Source organism: Eriocheir sinensis, chromosome 28 (assembly GCF_024679095.1).
Source record: "Eriocheir sinensis breed Jianghai 21 chromosome 28, ASM2467909v1, whole genome shotgun sequence".
Classification (NCBI taxonomy): Eukaryota; Metazoa; Arthropoda; class Malacostraca; order Decapoda; family Varunidae; genus Eriocheir; species Eriocheir sinensis.
In genome coordinates, this window is record NC_066536.1 from 6,409,474 (window position 1) to 6,432,132 (window position 22,659).

The 22,659-nt window shown below is 44.5% G+C and overlaps 1 long non-coding RNA gene across 1 annotated transcript in view; it reads right to left on the reverse strand.

Moving 5' to 3' along the window:
- Positions 1–4,185: 4,185 nt before the first annotated feature.
- LOC127004722 (uncharacterized) overlaps positions 4,186–22,659 on the reverse strand; it is a 54,814-nt gene continuing 36,340 nt past the window's right edge. The window contains exon 3 of the long non-coding RNA XR_007757938.1: positions 4,186–6,428. This is a non-coding gene — a long non-coding RNA (uncharacterized LOC127004722). The remainder of the gene's footprint in view (positions 6,429–22,659) is intronic.

Genomic DNA, 22,659 nt, shown 5'->3' on the forward strand with positions numbered 1-22,659 from the left:
CACCACCACCATCACCACACCACCACCATCACTACGCCACCACCATCACCACACCACCACCATCACCACACCACCACCATCACCACACCACCACCATCACCACGCCACCACCATCACCACACCACCACCATCACCACACCACCACCATCACCACACCACCACCATCACTACGCCACCACCATCACTACACCACCACCATCACTACGCCACCACCATCACCACGCCACCACCATCACTACGCCACCACCATCACCACACCACCACCATCACCACGCCACCACCATCACCACACCACCACCATCACCACGCCACCACCATCACTACACCACCACCATCACAACACCACCACCATCACCACACCACCATCACCACCACCACCACCATCACCACACCACCACCATCACTACACCACCACCATCACTACACCACCACCATCACTACACCACCACCATCACTACACCACCACCATCACTACACCACCACCATCACTACACCACCACCATCACTACACCACCACCATCACCACACCACCACCATCACTACACCACCACCATCACCACACCACCACCATCACCACACCACCACCATCACCACACCACCACCATCACTACACCACCACCATCACTACACCACCACCATCACCACGCCACCACCATCACCACACCACCACCATCACTACGCCACCACCATCACCACGCCACCACCATCACTACACCACCACCATCACTACGCCACCACCATCACCACGCCACCACCATCACCACGCCACCACCATCACCACCACCATCACGCCACCACCATCACCACGCCACCACCATCACTACGCCACCACCATCACCACGCCACCACCATCACCACGCCACCACCATCACCACGCCACCACCATCACCACGCCACCACCATCACCACGCCACCACCATCACCACGCCACCACCATCACCACGCCACCACCATCACCACGCCACCACCATCACCACGCCACCACCATCACTACGCCACCACCATCACGACGCCACCACCCTCACTACGACACCACCCTCACTACACCACCACCATCACCACACCACCACCATCACCACGCCACCACCATCACCACACCACCACCATCACCACACCACCACCATCACTACGCCACCACCATCACTACACCACCACCATCACCACGCCACCACCATCACCACGCCACCACCATCACCACGCCACCACCATCACCACACCACCACCATCACCACACCACCACCATCACCACGCCACCACCATCACCACGCCACCACCATCACCACGCCACCACCATCACCACACCACCACCATCACCACGCCACCACCATCACCACGCCACCACCATCACCACACCACCACCATCACTACACCACCACCATCATCACGTTTTACCTCTTCACGTTTATCCTTACGCACTTTAACGTATCCTGTTCGTACCACTTTGATCAAGGTTTTATTAATGACCCAAGGTGGGAGGGGAAGGAGGGAAGGGGTATTGGAACGTATCAGTCAGCCTTCTCCTCCCTCCTCCCTTCCCCTCCACCTTTTTATCGATTTTAATGGATGGAGTAATTGACTTAAGTTCTTCGTAAGACTCACTTGAAGTAGCAATGATGTTGAATGAGTGTGACTTATGACGATGCCTGCCCGTGTCTATGTAATAATTTTTCCAGGTCCACTTCTTGTTAAGTTAGGGTAGTTTTTTTTTTCACTAGTGGTTTTAGAGACGGAAAATAATGACGTGTGGGAAACATTTTTTTTCTTTTTTGTAATTTTAACTAGTTTTCCTTATAGGTCCTTTAATTTATCTCTTCCATGGTCTGTAGTTTTTTATCAGTTTTACTTTTCTTTATCTCTATTCTATATTGTACTTTCTTTTGCGCTATTTGTTGTTTTCTATTCGTTTTTTAATATCCTCCATTTTTTTTCCTTTTCCTTGTTTTTGTTTAATTTTCGGTTTTCATTTTTTTTTATCGTTTCGGCCTTTGTCGCCGGTATGCTTTCTTGGTAGGGCCTGACGGTCGACCCCAGCCCGTTATGGCGCAGGCAAGTGTTTATAGTAGCGCCATTTTCTTTGGCTCATGCTGCCCCCAGGGCTCATCTTTGAGCCTCTCTTTAGAGAGGGAATCAAGAGTCCGGGTTGATAGTTTGTCTTCAGGGCAGACAGCATGTGGGTAGTCTTAGGCTACTCGGCAATGACTGAAAAATCCCAGCTGTGGCGGCGAGCAGGACTCGAACCCGCGTCGGCACGCTATCCACTCAGCCACCGCCTCCCTCTTTATTTTTATTTCACTATTAATAACTTTTCGTTTTTTTATCCTCTACTTGTTTCCTCTTTTAATTTCTTTGTTTATTTTCTTCATCTTTCTTTTCTTTTTTCATTAAATTTAGTTTTCTTTTCTGTTATATTTGCATTTGCTTTTCTAATTTCCAATATTTTTTTGTCTTTTCCTATATTTTTTTTGTTTTGAAACAGTTATATAGATTTCTCTGTTTTCAGTTTTCCTCTTAGGCTCAATTCGCTTTTAACGAATGCAGCGTCAAACAGAATCAAGTGATAAGAAAAAGTAAGATTTGTTCACACAAAATCAATTGATAAATGAGGAAATATTAAGTCCGTTTGTTATCATCTGAAGAGGGAGTAAAGTTTGATCACGTACATTTAGTTTATGCATAATAAGCGGAGATATTAATTTGTATTTGTCTGAGGAGTTTGGTGTCATGCTGGAATGGGTGAACAAAAAAACAAACCAAACAAACGGCCAGTAATGTCACGAATATAAACTAAAAAGTTAAAAAGATAGAACAAACTATTTGAATAAAATGGCCAGTAGTTGATAAGAAAAATATATTGTCATCACACTAAGTGGTGAGGATCATCAAGCATACTCTTGCAATGTTGGGACAGCGCATTATTGATGGACTGATTGGCGTGGCGGCCCCGCCCTTGTCACACAACATGCGGCACCGCCGAAGCCCGAGGCCACACCGAATACCAACATGCTGTCCAGGACTTCTGAAGACCGCCCATCAACCCGAACTATAGAGGAAAACATCCAAGTGAATTAAGGATGAGCTCAGGGGGGCAGCATGAGCAAAGAATAGATGGCGCCACTATAAACACTTGCCTGCGCCATGACGGGCTGGGGCCGACCATCAGGTGCTATAGGCTAGCTCTAGCACGTAAAAAAAAAAAAAAATATATATATATATATATATATATATATATATATATATATATATATATATATATATATATATATATATATATATATATATATATATATATATATATATATATATATATATATATATATATATATATATATATATATATATATATATATATATATATATATATACACACACACACACACACACACATACACACACACAAAATAAAAATCTTTAATCACCAGCAAACATCAAATATATGCAAATTGTCAAATACAGCTAGAGGACGCAAAGAACAAACAAAAAATAGTTTACACACACAAAAAAAGCGCAGGACAAAGGAACAAAGGAACTCCGACTTCGGTTTACATATTTTTATTCGAGAGCCGGAACATTTTTTCTTCGGCGCAACTGTTATATAAAAAGGGAAAACAGGTAGATTGCAATATCCGTCTCTCACATTTCCCACGAATCGTAAACCTTTCTTTCTGGGCCGAGACTGAGAGAAAGACCAGCTAGACGCCAGCCACTCCCCGCCCCTCGTTGTGTTGCGGTCATTGTGTTGCCGGGGAGTTTGTGTCGAGTGTCATGGGAACAACAAAGTGGACACACAGCAACACAAGTCGGACATCCAGATTGTTTTACACTGATTTTTCTTCGTCGAGTATGGAGACAACAAAAACATATGATGGATGAAAATAAGTAGAATATAAGACAGAAGAAAACATTGAAGACGACAATCCTACACATGGAACGATAAAGAGAAAAGGGGAAAAAAAACGTAAAATTAAGAAAAAAAACAAAAAAAAAACAGAGAAAGGAAAAAGAAAAGTAAATACCAAATAACACACACGAGTCCATAAAACTATTACGCATTCGAGGAATAAAATAAATCTGAGCTGAGCCCCGGCACGCGTTGACTCTGTGTATGAGTGTGTGTGTGTGTGGGGGGGGGGGGGGGGCAAGGAAGGGGGGTTGCGTAATTAAAAAGGGAGGGTGAGAGGGGGTCTTATCTTGATCCTGGAGGTGGACAGATGGCTGGCCTGCTGACTGACTGACGTAACTGACTGGATAACTGACTGAGTGGCTTTCTGAATGAGTGGCTTTCTGGCTGACTGGCTGGCAAACTGACTGACTGGCTGACTGATTGATTAACTAGCTGACCGGCAGACTGTCTGACTAAATGACTGGATGATTATACGTTTAAGCTCCTCTCGTTTATCCTTAGCACTTTGATGTATTACGTTCTTATCGTTTTCGCCAAGTTTTTTTTTTCTATTAATAACCGAGCGGGAGAGAGAGGGAGGGGGGAGGCGGGGTATTGGAATGTACCAGCCAGCCTTCTCCTGCGAGTTAATGGATTTAATTTTTCGTAACACTCATTTGAAGCTTTTTCTTAAAAGTATAACGATGACGAACGACTGAACTCTGATGATGACTGCCACTGTCTATATAATTATTCCTTTCGGCCATTTTTTTTTTTTTTGTTGTTGTTGTTAGCTTTTTTTTTTTTTCACTAGTGGTTCTAGACCCCAAAAATTATGCAGGTTATATTATTCGTTAACTTTATTTATTTATTTTTAGTACATGTAATTACTTTTCCTTTAATAAATATTCTTTTTCATGAATCTGGCGTTTTCTTATCGGTTTTCCTTTTTTATCTTTTTTTATTTCATGCTTTCTTTTCCGCTGTTCGTTGCTTTCTTTTCGTGTTTTTCTTTATATTCTCCATTTTGTTTTCTTTCCAATAGTTTTTGTTTCATTTTCGGTTTTTATTGTCTATCGTTATTTCCTTTTTTTTTATTTTTTTTCCGTTTTCTCCTCCATTACCGTTTTTTTTTATCTTTTATTCTTTATTTTCTTCTTTTACATTTTTCTTCAATTTCAATTTTCTGTTCTATTCGCCCTTCCTTTTCTAATTTCCGACATTTTTGTTTTTAATTTCCTTTCTTTGCCAATAATTTTTCAGTTTTTTGTTTTAGAACATCTGAATTTTCAGTTTTCAGTTTTCTTCTAAAATTCAGTTCACTATAAACGGATGAAGAGTGAAACAGTTTGAATCAAGTGATGAAAAAAAAAATAAGACTGTTCTCATGAAATCAATAAAGAAGAAATATTAAGTCCGTTTGTTATCATTTGAAGAGGGAATAAGGTTTGACATATAAATATAAAGTGGAGATGTTAATTTGTGATTGTCTGCAGGAGGTGTGAGGAGGCGGCTCGACGATGGGTGTCGTGCTGGAATAGGTGAACAAAACGAATAAAGTAAATGAACGGCCAACAATATCACGAATAAAAACTAAAACGTTAAAATGATACAACAAACAAATTGCTTAAAATGGCCAGTACTTGATTAAAAAAATAATGTTGTGATCATACTAAGTGGTGAAGATCATCAAGCAGACTCTTCCAGTGTTGGGACAGAGCATTATTGATGGATTGATTGGCATAGCGGCCCCGCCCTTCGTACACAGCCTGCGGCAGTCACCTCACCGCCGACGCCCGAGGCAGGCCCTGACAGACTCCTCGCAGTGCCTCACATAGCCCTGTCGACGGCCAGCCACACCAGACCAGTAGCTATGGCAGCTAAGCCCCGTCACACCCGGCTGCCCTCGCTCCTCCAGTGTCTCGTCTGGGCTCTTCGGTGCCTGGGACTCTTCTGTTTCAAGTCGTCGCCCTCCGCCGCCGAGGCTGACGTGGTGGAGATCAGCATCCCATTTTTATTGTGGACAATTTTTATGAAAACACTCAATGCAACCATCACGGTATCCTATATTTTAATTCTATTTAATAATGAAATTCCTGACGTAGGAATTCTGATAGACTATTTAATCTTTTTGACCACAGGAGTTTCTACTTTAATAAGTGAGATAACACTCATTCTGAACGGTAGAGCACTGTGTAAGATTTTATCGGAATGTAAAGACACCGTCGGGCAAAGAGAAGCTACAAAAGTTAGCTGGTCATGGACAGTCTTTTCCCGAGAGGGAGTCACAACACTGATATTTTATTCCTCGTACGTTGCGGCGATTTCTCTGGACATGCATTATGTAAGGATACATCCAGACACTTTCAAAGCGATAGCCATTTTCCGCATTGTTTGGGTTATCGTAAATTACCTCATTTGGATGCTGATCCCAGTGCTCTTTAGCGAGGTGCTAGTTGTTGCGTCAAGAGATCTCAGCACTGGCATTCTCCTGGACGAGACTGTCCTCCGAGGCAGCGTCGTCGGGCCTGACCCGCGTCTCGACGCTCTGGAGAGGACGATACACAAGGCTAGTAATCTCTGTAAAGCACAGCATCACTTTACTCTGTCTTCCTTCCCACCTGTTCCATCTTTCCACAAGGAGTAGCATAAACACGACATAAAGGTTGTCTATCTTGTTAAGAGGACCCATTAGAGACAAAGTGCAGGACCGCATCTATAACCCAGAGGTGTCCCTCACTTCTTTCTTCGAGTGAGCTGCCACCACATGGCAACATGTCGATGGTGTTGCTCCCACATGCACATCATGGATCACTGAATATCCTCCCTTTTGTGGACAAAAATGTAAGCTCAATGAGATGAGGTAGATAGGCATATAGATAGATATATAGAGATATACAGAGACAGAGATTGATAGATAAATAGATAGAAGAGGGGTTCGGAGCTGGGTGGAAGAAGGGCAGGATCTGACCCACTGAACGAATAGCCATCACGTGCCTCATTGTCGTTGCCACAGGTGGAGTTGTTACGAGAAGAAATCGTCGGTTTCTTCTTGCCCGCCATCACCCTGACGATGTCTTCCCTCACCTTCGGTATCATCATTAACTTGTACATACTCATACATATCCTGCGCGGCGTTTCTCACCGTTTTATGGATATCAACAACGTGGTTGCATACCTCTTCCGCGACATTAGCACCCTCTGCCACCTCTGCTACAGCGCCCACCGCTTCTCCCGACAAGTGAGTGGCATCAGTGTGCCCCCATAGCATTATGTTACTCGCTAAGGGCATAGGCCACATGCTATTAATCTTAAACGGGCAAAGTGAATCCAAGCAAAACTGTTAGTTACACTTTCATCTTTCTGATGTTATTAATGTTATATGGTGATTTTGACATACCCTTGGCAGTCTGTTCAGGTGAAAGAAGCTTCAGTATTTGGTGGAAAGTGTTGAAGACATTTTTGTCACATTAGTGACGAGATTTGTGGAAAGTGCTTCCTTCATTTCAGGTGAGGCGCGTCGCCACTCAGCTTCGAGGCGCAAGGCTGGCGGTGCGAGACTGGGAGAACAAGGCACAGGTGAGGACAGGTTATTACTCTGTATGCCTGCTGCCTCGTAGAGGTCAGTCCTGGCTGGTAATTGTTGCGTGTGTGTTGTTGTTGTTGTAGCAGGTATTGTGTGCTTGAAGTGTTTGGGCCAGGAAGCTGTGTGCTGCAGCGTGGTGATGTTGCGTGTGTGTTGGCCCTGTTCGTGTCTGCTTCTGCTGCTAACATGTCTGTACCCTCTGGGGCGTGACTTCTCGGCCGCCCTCCCACAGCTGGACTACCTCATCTCGACTCTGGAGAGGATGGAGACCTTTGACATGGGCTCGTGTTACAACCTCGGCATCAAAACCCTCGTATCGGTGAGTGAATGTCGGCTCAGTGCACGCCTTCCTCGCTGCACTCACGTGTGTGTGTGTGTGTGTGTGTGTGTGTGTGTGTGTGTGTGTGTGTGTGTGTGTGTGTGTGATTGTGTGTGTAATTCACTTTATGGCATGATCACGAGCTAGGCTCGTCATCGCCAGCATACACCTTTGCGACCCAAGCAAGCTCATTAAAGTCAATCTCTATGTAATGCCGTGTGTGTGTGTGTGTGTGTGTGTGTGTGTGTGTGTGTGTGTGTGTGTGTGTGTGTGTGTGTGTGTGTGTTTCCATTCATTTTAGGAAACAGTTCTCGCCTGCACAATATCTGCACAGTTTCATCCCCAACATGAAATCTAGGGAGATAGAACACCCTTAGCGGTGTTGTGATTTTCCTTCATGAATAATATGAAATTGTTTGTGTTTTTCCCGCAGATTACGATCTTCGTGGTGACCTATCTGGTGGTACTTCTGCAGGTGGGGGGAAAAAAGACCCAGGCCGAGTGCTGGGCAGAGGCAAACGCCACGACTGCTTAGGACGAATAAAAACTAACTTTCGAGTGAGATCGAAGATAACTCGTTTTTGCTCAGTCAACGCCGAGAGGGTCCAGTGCCGAGACTCCCGGTGCAGCCCAAGAAAACGATGTGGTGTGGATTCAGTAGACCACTCGTGCGAACCATTCTTACGGGGCGGCAGATGTAACCATCTTGCGAACTTCTATAGATGTGATTAATTAGCTCTTTGAAAATATTCCTTTGCACCCAACGGCCACCGCTGTGAGTGACATCACCGTTTCAGCACGTGATGCCCCAAGAATCGTGACCCATGACAGAAGCGCAACAAGCACATCAGTTTCTCTATAACTCCGACCTCTTATCCCCTAAAGGAGACTCCCCTCAGGAGTATCCACGGCGGGACAGGCGTCACGTCCATTGTTCCGGCATTCCCTCGCACCACACTCACTCACTTGTCACAAACACGTGCAATGCAAAATTGTGTGTGTGTGTGTGTGTGTGTGTGTGTGTGTGTGTGTGTGTGTGTGTTCACTCATTTTACGTAAGGGTTCTCGCCTGCACGTCTGCACAGTTTTATGTGTAACAAGAAATCTAGGAAGATGGAACACCCTCAGCGATGTATTAATTTTCCTTCTCGAAGAAAATGAAAATGTTTGTGTTTTTTTCCGCAGATTACGATTTTCGTTGTGACCTATCTGGTGCTCCTTCTGCAGGTGGGGGGACAAAAGACCCAGGTCGAGTGCTGGGCAGAGGCAAACGCCACGGCAGCTTAGGAAGATTCAAAACTAGCTTTCGTGTGGGTTCGAAGATAACTCGCTTTTCCTACACTCAGTGACGAAAGGGTCCAGTGCAGCAACTCTCGGGGCATTACAAGACAACGATTTAGTGTGCATTCACAAGACCGCACTCTTACGGAGTGGCAGATGTAGCGACCTTGTGAACTTCTGTAATGTGATTACGGAGTGGCAGATGTAGCGACCTTATGAACTTCTGTAATGTGACTAAGTAACTTCGCAAATATTTCTTTGTGCCCAACTCACTCCCGCGAGTGACATCATCGTTGCACAAGCCAGTGACCACACGCAACACGTGATGTACCGAGAATCATGACCCAATTACCTGCATTAGTAGCGCAACAAGCACGTCAGGCTGTCTATGTCTTAGACTTCTTGACCCATCACAGAGACTTCTTCCAAGGAATGGCCACGGCGGGACAGGCCACTATCACGAGAGAGAGAGAGAGAGAGAGAGAGAGAGAGAGAGAGAGAGAGAGAGAGAGAGATAGAGAGAGAGAGAGAGAGAGAGAGAGAGAGAGAGAGAGAGAGAGAGAGAGAGAGAGAGAGAGAGAGAGAGATAGAGAGAGACATAGATAGAGAGCAGGATAGAGAGAGAGATAGAGAGAGAGAGAGAGAGAGGAGAGAGAGAGAGAGAGAGAGAGAGAGAGGAGAGAGAGAGAGAGAGAGAGAGAGAGAGAGAGAGAGAGAGAGAGAGAGAGAGAGAGAGAGAGAGAGAGAGAGAGAGAGAGAGAGAGAGAGAGAGAGAGAGAGAGAGAGAGAGAGAGAGAGAGAGAGAGAGAGAGAGAGAGAGAGAGAGAGAGAGAGAGAGAGAGAGAGAGAGAGAGAGAGAGAGAGAGAGAGAGAGAGATTCACAGAAATATTCACATTGATATTTAAGCCCCACAGACCCTACGGTCCTGACTAGGTGATCTGTCAATGTATCTAAGGAATCTAATAAATGGCCATCAATACTGCATTTACGCACTAGACGGTGACTAGAGAATGAGAAGATGGAGGAAATGGCAGTCGAATTTCTTTCTAAATGAATCAGTCGTGTTGCAATGGACCACTGAAGGCGGGAGTTCATTTTATTCTCCTGCGAAACCGTTAGTGAAGGAACATTTGGTGCTGTCTGAGTTTATTTGTAAGTTCAAGTTGTGTGACTTAATGTCTTGTGCGAGACGTGGCGTCGATCATAAACAAGTTGAGTTGTTCCCATTGGTAAAGCCATTGAATAATTTAAAAATTTCGACCAGTATTTCACTCAGGCAACGATTCTCTATAGTAAACATGTTAAGAAATGGGAACCTTTCATCGTAAGGTTTGTTGCGTAAGGAAGCGATCATCTTCGTTGCCCTACGTTGAACACCAAATTTAGCAATGTTCTGAACAAGATGGGGAGACCAGAACTGCACTGCATATTCCAAGAGGAGGAAAGAAGTTGAGTCTAACTAATCTGTTGTAAAGTGGTAGTATTAAAGCTTTATTTGTGAATGATAAGTCTTTTTTTAATGAAGCCAAACATTCCTTTCGCTTTACGTTGCAGCAATGCCCCGCTGAGAAAACTTCAGGTTTGACACACTTTGCAAGTCCCTAACACACTGTACGCTTTTGAGATTCACACTGCAGATATCATAATCGAGCCTCCTAACCTACACACACACACACACACAGACACCTCTCTCTCTCTCTCTCTCTCTCTCTCTCTCTCTCTCTCTCTCTCTCTCTCTCTCTCTCTCTCTCTCTCTCTCTCTCTCTCTCTCTCTCTCTCTCTCTCTCTCTCTCTCTCTCTCTCTCTCTCTCATGTCTTCATATGTATTCCTTCTCGCTCACCTTCCTTCCTCTCTTTATTATTTATTATCGCTGTTTCCTCCTCTTTCAAAGCATCCCTTTGGCCTAATTACTCCTCCTCCTTTTTCTCCTTTCTTCTCCTCTTTCTTTCTCCTCCTCCTCCTCTTCCTCTTTCTCCTCCTACTCCTTCTCTTTCTCCTTTTCCTCCTCAGGGTCAGGCGGAATGGAGGCGCTGTGATGCACTTGCTGTGAAGCGATGAAGTTTGAGTTGGATATAATAGGATTACCCCACCGGGAAGAGGAGGAGGAGGAACACAAAGGAACACAAAGGAAGAACAAACAACAGCAGACCTGCTGGTCCTTACGAGGCTGTTTGTGACAAGCTACACTAACTATCTAATCAAAAGTGGAAAATGAAGGACAGCAAAGGCGAAGGCTCCTCCCCATCCCCCTTCCCCCCAGCCAAAGCTGGAAGGAAAGGAAAAATAACCATGCAGCATGGAAAAACTGCATGGAAATTATGTAGGAAAGAGGAAAAAACTACCATTACTGCTACCACTAACCGGGCGATAAAAGCGGACAAGGACATCAGTATTCGAAAGAACTTAACGTTATTACGACAATGAGTAATATCTTAGTTGATGGTTGGATTCAAAGTACTTGTCTAATCTATTTTTGAAGGCCGTAACTGTTGTACTATCAACATCACAGGGTAGAGAGTTCCAAACATTAACAACTCGATTGAAGAAGAAGTGTTTAGATTCGTGCGACGAGAATCTTTTACCACTTATCTTCAAATTGTGATTTCTTCTTGTTCTATTTGACCGATCAATTGTAAAGTAATCTTCCGCATTAATGTCACTGAATCCTTTAAACATTTTAAACACTTCTATTAGTCAAGTCGAGGAAATCTTAGAGAATTAAAAATCAGTGGACTACATAGCCGAGAGAGAGAGAGAGAGAGAGAGAGAGAGAGTTTTCTTTTTTTTTTCCATTAAGGTTTTCACCCCTCCATCCATTACTTCTTCACAACACTCCCTCTCTTCCCTCTCTCCGATACTTTCCTGATCCGCCCCCCCCCCTTCACCGCTTTGGTTCCCTCCTTTCCCTCCCTCCCTCAAGAGCATTATTTGATTTACCTTTATTTTCGTCCCTCCAATATCTCGCCTCTTAATTTTTCTTCACTATTTTCCTTTCTATTATTTATCCACTCCTCCCCCTCCTTTCCTTCCCTCCCTCCCATCCAGCCTTCCCTTAGTGCCCTTCTTTCCCTCCCTTCCTATGGTCCCCTCGTTTCCCACCCTCTTTCCTCCTTTTTGGTGGTGGGTGAAAAGGGGATGCAGGAGCGAATCACCAAACCTTAAATTTATGTGGCCGTTCCCTGTTATAAATTCTCGAAGTGTAGCGAGAGTAGGGAACACGTGGCCCGTCACCGCCTCCCTCCCTCCTTTCCCCCCTCCTCTTGGTTGTCCCTCCCTATAGCTTTCACTCGCTTTTCCCTTCAGTCCCATTTCCATTTTTCCCCGCTACCTTGTTTTTCCTTTCCTTTCCATTACCTCTCCATCTGTCTTTCCTTCGTTTTCATTTCTCTCTCCTCTTCTCACTGATACTTTGGCCTACTTTCTTCCTGGTTCTAGTTTTCTCCTCCCTCCCCGATCAGTTTTCTTCCTTTTTGTTCTCACCGTTCCTCTCTACTTTCCTCAAGACCTTCCTTTATTACTACTTTGCTTGTATATCCTCCAGACTTTTCACCATATGCTTTCTCTTTTCATTCTTCTTCACTATCCATGCCTCCTTAAAAGCACATTATCCTAACATTTCAGTCATTTTCTAAGTAATACGTTCCTCATTTTATATTTTCCTTTTCTTCCTACAACTTCTTTCGGTCGGCATTCAGTCACCCTACACTTCCCCTCGCTCTCGACACAGTTCCCTCAATATATTCTCCCCTTTACTTCCTCTTCCCCCATCGCTTGGGATGTCGAGGTCATTTCAGTGCTAATGACCTGCTTTCCTCAGTCTCCCTCTGGTGACCGGTACATGAGCGCCGGCTGATGGGAGCCTCGCAGCGAGCAAGGCGGCACAAAGGGAACACGTAGGTAGCTATTCTCAGACCCTTCCGCCTCTAACATGAACTAGTTCCAAAGGCCGAAAAGGAGATCAATAGGGTTTTAATGAGTGTTCTTTTGGATTCATGGCACAGAAGTTGGGTCAAAGTACAACCAGGGTCATAAAAGCATCCATGGAAATGTCCGGAAACCCAAAGAAAGTCTTCTCAAATGTGTGAGCTTGGACGCCGAAATGTTTAAGAATGTGACCCTTTGATTTTTGACCAGCTCTACGTCTCCGACCAGCCCGCGTAGACAGCTTCCGGTGCCCGTGACCAGTGTCCGGGACGAGGCTACACCCATACCGCTGCTGCTGCTGCCGAGGCGAGGCTGAAGGATGGGAGGGACCAAGGCGTGTGTACCATGGCTCATGAGAACTGCCGGGACAAAGTTACCGTTGCTGCTGCTGCTGCTACCGAGGCAAAGTTGAAGGGTGAGAAGCAAGATGGCCGATGTAGCATTGCTGGTAAGCGCTCTTTTACGTACCAACCTTCAGACAGTTATCATCGGAGTGTTCCAAAAAGGTAATCAGTTCGACAAATTCGCCTCAGAAAGTTCCCATATATTTGGTGACTTTGGCTCATGAGAACTGCCGCGAGAGTTACCCTTGCTGCTGCTGCTGCTGCTACCGAGGCTAAGTTGAAATGTGGGAAGCAAGATGGCCGGTGTAGCATGGCTGGTAAGCGCTCTCTTACGTACATATATTTTGTCTGACATTTCGGTAACGGACAGAAAAACAGACAAATTGATAGACAACAACGAAAACAATAGCGCCCTCCTCGCGACGCGGAGGTGGCCGATAATGAATGATGAGGATCGAGATGAAATAAACATGGCAGGAAAAACTTAATTCTCGAAATGAACCGTTTAATTTTAAAAACGAAAGGATTTAAAGACTTGGAACAAATGTACATTTTTTTCCGTATCTGCCATCACTTCCAGCTTTATCTGCCTTTCCTAGTTGTCCCTCCTTGCCGTGACTATTAACTGTTACAAATGGCCTTTTAAAATATAGTACATTTTTAAAGTGGAGATTAAATTCCTAATGATCATTGGTAGACAGCAATTTTCTCTCTCTCTCTCTCTCTCTCTCTCTCTCTCTCTCTCTCTCTCTCTCTCTCTCTCTCTCTCTCTCTCTCTCTCTCTCTCTCTCTCTCTCTCTCTCTCTCTCTCTCGGCTATGTAGTCCACTCATATTTTAATCTCTAAGATTTTCCTCGACTTGATTTTTTCTCGAAGCTGTTCCGATAAATTTTTCAAACTAGAGAGACGACTGCATCGCACCTTCAACTTCCTCCTCCTCCTCCTCCTCCTCCTCCTCCTCCTCCTCCTCCTCCTACTCCTCCTTCTCCTTCTCCTCCTCTTCCTCCTCCTCCTCCTCCTGTTCCTTCCTCATCCGCACCATCCTATTGTATATGATCGTATAAACAAAGGTCGTAAAAAATCGCTAGTAAATCTTGTTGATCCTCGCCTCCCAAAGAAAAACGCAACACCTAGCTCCCTCCCCTCCTTCCTCCCCCCCCCCCCTCTCTCTCTCTCTCTCTCTCTCTCTCTCTCTCTCTCTCTCTCTCTCTCTCTCTCTCTCTCTCTCTCTCTCTCTCTCTCTCTCTCTCTCTCTCTCTCTCTCTCTCTATCTATCTATTTTATCTATCTATCTGTCTGTCTATATCTATTTATCTACCTCCCTATTTCTTTTCTTAAACATAAGTGTGTTGTATTGTTGCTAAGTTCCGGGAGGAGGAGGAGGAGGAGGAGGAGGAGGAGGAGGAAAGATAATAGGAAGAGGAAAAGGAAGGGGAAGAGGAAAATAAAAAGGAGGAAGTGGTACTCTCTCTCTCTCTCTCTCTCTCTCTCTCTCTCTCTCTCTCTCTCTCTCTCTCTCTCTCTCTCTCTCTCTCTCGATAAAAAAAAGTCGGACCAGTCACTGATGGGGAAGATGGAGGCGAATTAATCTTGCCCAGGGTCAAGGGAGAAGAAGGGGAGGGGAGGGGAAGGGAGGGGGAGGGGAGGGAAGGGGAAGGGAGGGGGAGGGGAGGGAAGGGGAGGGAAGAAGGAAGGAGGAAGGGGGAAGGAGGGAGGAGGGAGTTAAGCGTATAAGATAAACAGGGAGAAAAGCTTAAGGAAGTGAGGGAAGGAAAATGGAAGGAAGGGGAAGGGAGGGAAAGGGAAGGGAGGGAAGGGGAAGGAACGGAAGGGGGGAGTGGGTAAGGGGAAAGAGAAGAATGGGAGGAGTTGTGAGTGCAAGATAAACAGGCAGAGAATTTAAGGAGGTGAGGGAAGGGGAACGGACGGAAGCGGGGAGAGTGTTAGAGGAAGGAGCGGAAAGGAAGGAGCTACGGGTAGAAGATAGAGAGGGAGAGAGAAGCTTATGTCTTCCCCGGCCACTGAAGGGTAAGCTAAGGCCAAATAAATCCCACTGTGGATCAGGGGAGAGGGAAGGGAAAGGAGGAGAGAGGGTCAGAGAGAATAGGTCATAGCAAGAGATAAAGAAGGCGTGTAGCTCAAGTCCCTCTTCTTCCCCTCTTCCTTTTATTCCTGATACTCGTACTTTTCTTCGTATTATCATTCTCCCTCTTCGTCCTTGTTTCGTTCAATTTGTTTTCCCACTCATCTTTCGCCCTCTCCTCGCCCTCGTCATAGGCCAAACCATCTATATTTCTTCTTTGTGGTTCTGCTATGATTTTCTTTCCCATCCTCATTTATCTTTTTTCTAACCTGTTTGCCTCTCCATCTTAATTTCTTCGTGTTTCTTTTCTTGTTTTCTATGAATACTCATTATTTTTCGTCATTCCTGTTCTTCTCGTTCTTCTCCTCTTCTTCTCCCTCTTTCTATTTGTCTTCACCTTCCTCTTCCTCAACCTCTTCCCCTTTCTCCTTCTCTTTTTCTTCCTCCTCCTTCTCCTTCCAGTTCATATTCCTTCTTCCTCTTCCCCTTTTTTCCCCCTTCCAATTCCTTTTCCTCCTCTTCTTCCTCCTCCTCCTCCTCCTCTCACTTCCTTTTCCTCTTCCTCCTCCTCCTCTCAAGTACCTAAAAAACTTCAGTAACGTCGACCACTCCCAAACTCTTTGAGCTACAGACCAACTCAAGAACTAGAAACAACGGCCTGCCCATTCAAGCGAAGCGATGCAACACAGACATTGGTTGGAGTTTCTTCTCCTAACCGAGTCATACGCCATTGGAACGAACTCCCTTCTGAAGTAGTAAGTGCAGAAACCACAAACTCCTTCAAAAATCGCATCGACTGTCACTTCGTGACAACAGAAGTGAACTGAAAATACGCACCGAAATGCCTTGAACTGCTCTGCAGGCACCAAGTGACTGTCAGGCAGATCACGGCCCTACAGCAGGCAACCTCGTAATTAGTCAATAGGCTTTATGTTGCCTGTCATCCCATGTTTCCATGTTTCCTCTCTTCCTCTCCTCCTCATTAACAATACAAAGAGATCCTCGTCATTACATTATGTGAGCGTTGCATCATACAATCATTTCACTAATACTCCTCCACGGCATCTATTACCCACAACGAGTCGGATTTTCTCCCCCTTTTTGACGGACCGTATTACACTCCTCCACTTCTCCATCGATCCCTCGCTTAGTCGATCTGGGCCCTCCACTTCGAGTACAAGTTTTACGATAATACCCCGTAAAAAAACACTAAAAATAGAAAAAAAAGGCACGCTAAAAAATCTGCCATAATTCTTCATATATTATTTTTTTTTTATCTCACCTTTTTCTACTTCTGCCTCCTCTCTTCTCCTTGTGGTCTCTTGAAACTAAAAATGGAAAGAAAAAAAAATATCAAAAATGTTCGTAGATTATTTTTTTCGGTTTTATCTCTACTTTTCTATTTTTTTCCCTCCCTCTTCTCCTTTTGCTCTCCACATTAAAAACAATGAAAAAAAATGTCAAAATTCCTGGTATATATATAATATTTTTTTTTTTTATTTTGTCACTTTCTACAATCATATTTTCCCTCCCTCTTCTTTTTTTAATTTCACTCACTTTTTCTATCTTTTTTCCCTCCCTCTTCTTCTCCTTTTGGTCTCCACGTTAAAAACAATAAATAAAAATGTCAAAATTCCTGGTATATATATAATTTTTTTTTCTATTTTGTCACTTTCTACTATCATATTTTCCCTCCCTCTTTTTTTTTATTTCACTCACTTTTTCTATCTTTTTTCCCTCCCTCTTCTTTTTTTAATTTCACTCACTTTTTCTATCTTTTTTCCCTCCCTCTTCTTTTTTTAATTTCACTCACTTTTTCTATTTTTTTCCCTCCCTCTTCTTTTTTTAATTTCACTCACTTTTTCTATATTTTTTCCCTCCCTCTTCTTTTTTTAATTTCACTCACTTTTTCTATTTTTTTCCCTCCCTCTTCTTTTTTTAATTTCACTCACTTTTTCTATATTTTTTCCCTCCCTCTTCTTTTTTTAATTTCACTCACTTTTTCTATCTTTTTTCCCTCCCTCTTCTTCTCCTTTTGGTCTCCACGCTAAAAGCACTAAAAACTCTGACAAAATTCTTCATATAGGTAATACTTTTTCGTTTGAATCTCCCTTTTTTTTTCCCCTTCTCCTTTTGCTCTCTCCACACTAAAAACATTAACAAATGTGTCATAATTCCTGGTATATTATTTCTTCTATTTTATCTCCACCTTTCTATCTTGTTTTTTTCCTCACCCCTCTTCCTCTCCTCTCGGTTGGTCTCCCCCTCATTCGATGGCACGGCGGTGGAACTTGGCACAAAATTGGACGCACAAAAAGATAAAAAACGGAAGAAAAAAAACGAGCGGTAGTTAACGAGACTGAACGTTGGCGCAGCTTGACGTCTATGCGAGTCGCTGTTTTCTTTCTTTCACTCATGTCTTTTTTTGTTTTTTGTTTTTTTGTTTTCGCTTGTTAGTTCAGTTACCATTTTTGTTTGTTCCTACTAATGTGAAAGCGAGCGAGTGGGCGAAGGAGAGGGAGAGGGAGGGAGGGAGGGAGAGGTAAAGGGAGGGGGTGAGGGAGAGGGAGAGAGGGAGAAGAGAGGGAGAGGAGAGAGGGAGAGAGGGAGAATAGAGGGAGAAGAGAGGGAGAGAGAGAGAGGAAAAGGGAGGGGGAGAGAAAGAGAATAAGCAAAAGCATTAGCCAGAGCAAGAACAAGAACAAGAACAAGAGAGAGAGAGAGAGAGAGAGAGAGAGAGAGAGAGAGAGAGAGAGAGAGAGAGAGAGAGAGAGAGAGAGAGAGAAGGAAAAGAAAGAATATCGCAAATGATGCAGAATGATGACAAATTCGAAGCGTCCCCTCCAAAAAACTTGAAAGAGAGGCGAGGGAAAAAAATTACCATGAGGATGAACATGTAAAATGGCAAAGAAATAAAAAGAAAAATGAAGAAAGTAAAACGAGCAGAAGAATCACAGGAAACCATTGCATCTAAAGAGTCACATTTGCATGCAACTCGCCTCTGGTTCCCTTTTTCGCAAGATTACGAAAACTTCAGCACAGTTACCGGAACAGTCACCAAAAACGCCCCGCCTGACGCTTTTACCGCCTGGAGACCTGCGTTGAGGCTTCGTGTGTGTGTGTGTGTGTGTGTGTGTGTGTGTGTGTGTGTGTCGACACCCAGTGGGATAAGCATACAAAAACGCAGCGCACACGGACACATGCACGGACACACGAACGCACTCACGGAATCACAGACACAGGCACGCACTCACCCAACGGACACACAAGATGATGACGGTAATAAAAGCAATAAGGAGAAAGATACAGAGAAGGAGGAGGAGGAGGAGGAGGTGAAGGGGGAGAAGGAGGAGGAGGAAAACATGAAAAGCAATAACGGGGTGAACGACAAGAAGTAAAACAGAAAAGGGAGGACAGAGAAAGAAGAATAATGAGGAGGGGAAGGAAGAGAGAGAGAGAGAGAGAGAGAGAGAGAGAGAGAGAGAGAGAGAGAGAGAGAGAGAGAGAGAGAGAGAGAACAGGGGATAATTGCGACTAACAAGGAAGCGATAGTGAGCTGAATAAAAAGGAAAGAGAGAGAGAAAGGGGAAGGGAAAGAGAGGAAAGGATGGCAGGAGAGCGAGAGAAAGAAAAAGGAGGTAAAGTGGACACCAATGAGGAAAAGGAATAAGCGAGAAAAGGAGGAGAACAAAGAGGATGACGATAGGTAGAGAGAGAGAAAATAAAAAGACAGTGATTGCTATGCTAATTGATTGACAGAGAGAGAGAATGATTGGAAGTAATTTGTATTCTATTCTCAACCTTGTTAAGTAGATTTTCGGCTCCGGTAAAATCTGCTGGAGGAGGAGGAGGAGGAGGAGGAGGAGGAGTGTCTTGGGATGGTTATTTTCAGTCTTGGATTTAAGCCCCCTTAAGCCTGCAAACCTTTGAAGGCTGTGGCGTGAGGGGGAAGAAGAGAAATATTGCTCCAAGAAACGCTGGCTCTTTTTAATCCTCCTCCTCCTCCTCCTCCTCCTCGTGCTCCTTCTCCTATTCCCTTTCTTCCTCCTCCTTCTCCTCCTCCTAAAAACCTTGCTCAAAGAAACGCTCGCTCTCTCTCCTTCCATTCCTCACACCTTCCATTCTACCTGTCTCCTCTTTCACGCCCTCCATCACACCTTTTATCCTCCTCCTCCTCCTCCTTCTTTTCCTCCTCCTCCTCCTTCTCCTCCTCGGTCCGTGGCCTGTCAACACGGAGGTAATGAAAGTGTGGTAAATTTTTTGTTATGACGGAGACGCGGCGGTGGACGGGAGGGAGGCGGCGGGGATAACCTCATCTTACGGGGCGGGGAAGGAAGACAAGCGAGAACTAGATTATTACGATAACACATTTTCCTTTTTTTCTTTTCCTCCCTCGATGGCATCAGCAGTATCATCAGCAGCAACAGGATAAGGACGAGAAGGAGGAGGAGGTAGGAGAGAAAGAGGAGGAGGAGGAGATGGAGGAGGAGGAAGAACAAAAATAAATGAATAGCCTCGGCGAGTTGCGTCAATCCCGCTGAGTGTGTTCCCAAAACTGATTAAGTGAAATTGACTTGCCGGACGAGATGAAGCAATTGTAACTTTTGGGCTCGGTCCTCTGCTGAGCGAGGCCCCGAAACAGCGGTGACGCAAAGCTGGATCCAACCTTACCCACCTACCTCTCTACCCTACCTTCCTTCCTACCTACCCACCAACGTTCCTAGATTATCGTACTCAGAGCATAGTATTACCGGTTTCTGACGCCTAACTATTGCCAAGAAACATCAGGAATGAACTATTTTAACGATGAATATAAATGAATCTAGTTATTGGGGACCAGGAGACAGTTTTGGTGTCGGAAGTTGGTAAATAGAAGAATATGAGTACGATAATCTGGCAACGTTGCTACACACCTACCAGCTCCCTGTTCCTACTCACTCACCTCCCTCCTTCCATCACTCTATACCAACCTAACTACCTCCCTTCCTATTTACCTATCTATTCAACTCCTTCCCTCCCTCCTTCCTTCCCTCACTCTCCTCTAACCAACCTACCTATCTACCTACCTTTCTCTTCTCACTCAACCTACCGAACTGATTTTCTACCCACCTACCTTCCTTGCTACCCAACTTCCTACCTTTCTACCTATCAGTTTCCCTTCTCTCACATGTTAACTACCCAACAATTAATTATCTACCCACCTACCCACTTTCCTAACTAGCCTCCAACTTACCTACCGCCTACCTTTCTACCCATCTTCCTACCACTTTTCACTTCTTTTTCATAGATTTTTCGCCTTTTTTTTAACTCCTTGAATCTTCCTTATTTTCAACGTCCAGTCCCCCGTCAGGATTCCTCTTCCCCTTTCATTATCATCTCCACTTCAGCGTCCTATTCTATCTTCCTCCTCTCCTCTCCTTTCTTCACGGTTTTAGTTACACTCCTCCCGAAATTGACCTCTCTTTTTGGCCTCTATTCATGAGCAGTAAGTAGCGGGCTTTTTTTTAATATTTTTCTTTACGCCCTTGAACTGTCTCCTTTGCTGTAAAAAAAGACACATCTATACCTCTCCTACTTTCACTTTTCTATCCCCCGTCATGTTTCCTCTTCTCAATTCATTATCTTCTCCATTTCAGCGTCCAATTATATCCTCCTCCTTCCTTCATCCCTCCTTACATAGTCCTGGTTACACTCTTCCCTTCCCAGCCTACTCCTTTTTTCTCCCACCTATCTCATCACCTCTCCTTTCTCTCCCTCACCCACACACACTTACTCCCATCTATCACCAGCGTCACTCTCATCCTCTAACCTCTCCTCACCACCCTTCCTTTCCCTCCCTCTTTCCCATCTTCTTCTTCCTTCTCTCCTTTAAGTTTTCTCTTCCATCATGCCTCAAAAGACGGTCTCCTCTCCACCGCTTTTTACTTTACGTCTTGCCCGTCCAGCACTTCTTGCCCCGCGGACTTACCGGTGAAAAAAAAAGTTGAAAGGGGAAATATGACGACAGCAACAGCGGATACTATGAAAACCTCCTCCTCCTCCTGATCCTCCTCCTCCTCTTCCTCCTAATCCTCTTTATACTATTACTACAAAAATAAGCAGCCTTCGCTACAGAATCACTGATTACTACCTCAGGGACTTGTTGCGTTGAGTGTAGAATATAAAAAAAAAGGATAATACCCACTTATGACAAAAACCACGAGGATAAAAAAAATCTTGGGACAACCCCAACCCCATCTCTCTCTCTCTCTCTCTCTCTCTCTCTCTCTCTCTCTCTCTCTCTCTCTCTCTCTCTCTCTCTCTCTCTCTCTCTCTCTCTCTCTCTCTCTCTCTCTCTCTCCCAAGAATGTTGGAGGCAGTTCGTCCCAAAAGGAGGCCAAAAAGAAGGAAAAAATGACGCAAAGAGGTTATTCATAAGAAAAATATAAAACGTTACCACGATAGGAACTTTTTTTTTCTCAAGGCAAACATCAGGCTTCACAACTTTTAATCAGAGCGTAACAGGAAAAGTCTCTTGGTAAAAGAAGAAAGGGTGAGGGCCATAGAGAAGCCAAAGAATTCTTGATTTTTTTTTCACATTTTTGAATTAGCAAATGGCGAACGAACAACTCAACGTGAACAAAAACACAATGGAGCTGGTGTGTGTGTGTGTGTGTGTGTGTGTGTGTGTGTGTGTGTGTGTGTGTGAGAGAGAGAGAGAGAGGAGGGGGGGAGAGACTTACTCTAAAGTAAAATAAAAATGCAAATCAATTCCTCGGAGACGATGTGTGTGTACAGAGTTTTCCATATAAATACGTATGCATGTTTGCAGCCTATATAATATGTGTAACAAAGACCGGGGATGGCGCCGCGCTGAATCATGTACACAACGCTGTAAATTTATCGATATTCCGTTCTATAAATAGCGAAAGTGCAGCCCCTTTCTCCCCTCTACCTCCCTCCCTTGTTTTTTATTTTCTCTTTCCCGCCCTTCCTCTTTTATCCCCTCCTTTTTCTCAACCTTCGTCCTCTTCCTCCCTTCCTCCTTGCTTTTGAACCTTCCTTTATTTCTTCCTCCCCCTCTTCCCCCTCGTGCTTCCCCCTTGGACCTCCACCCTCAGTCCCCTTCCTCACAAAATCTGACACTAACAGTTAACACTTTTTCGTATATGATATTTTTTTCACCAAATCGATTTTATTTTCGATACACATTCTTTTTCTCTATGATTTGCGGGAAAATTGCCTTTGTTCAGTGTTAGCC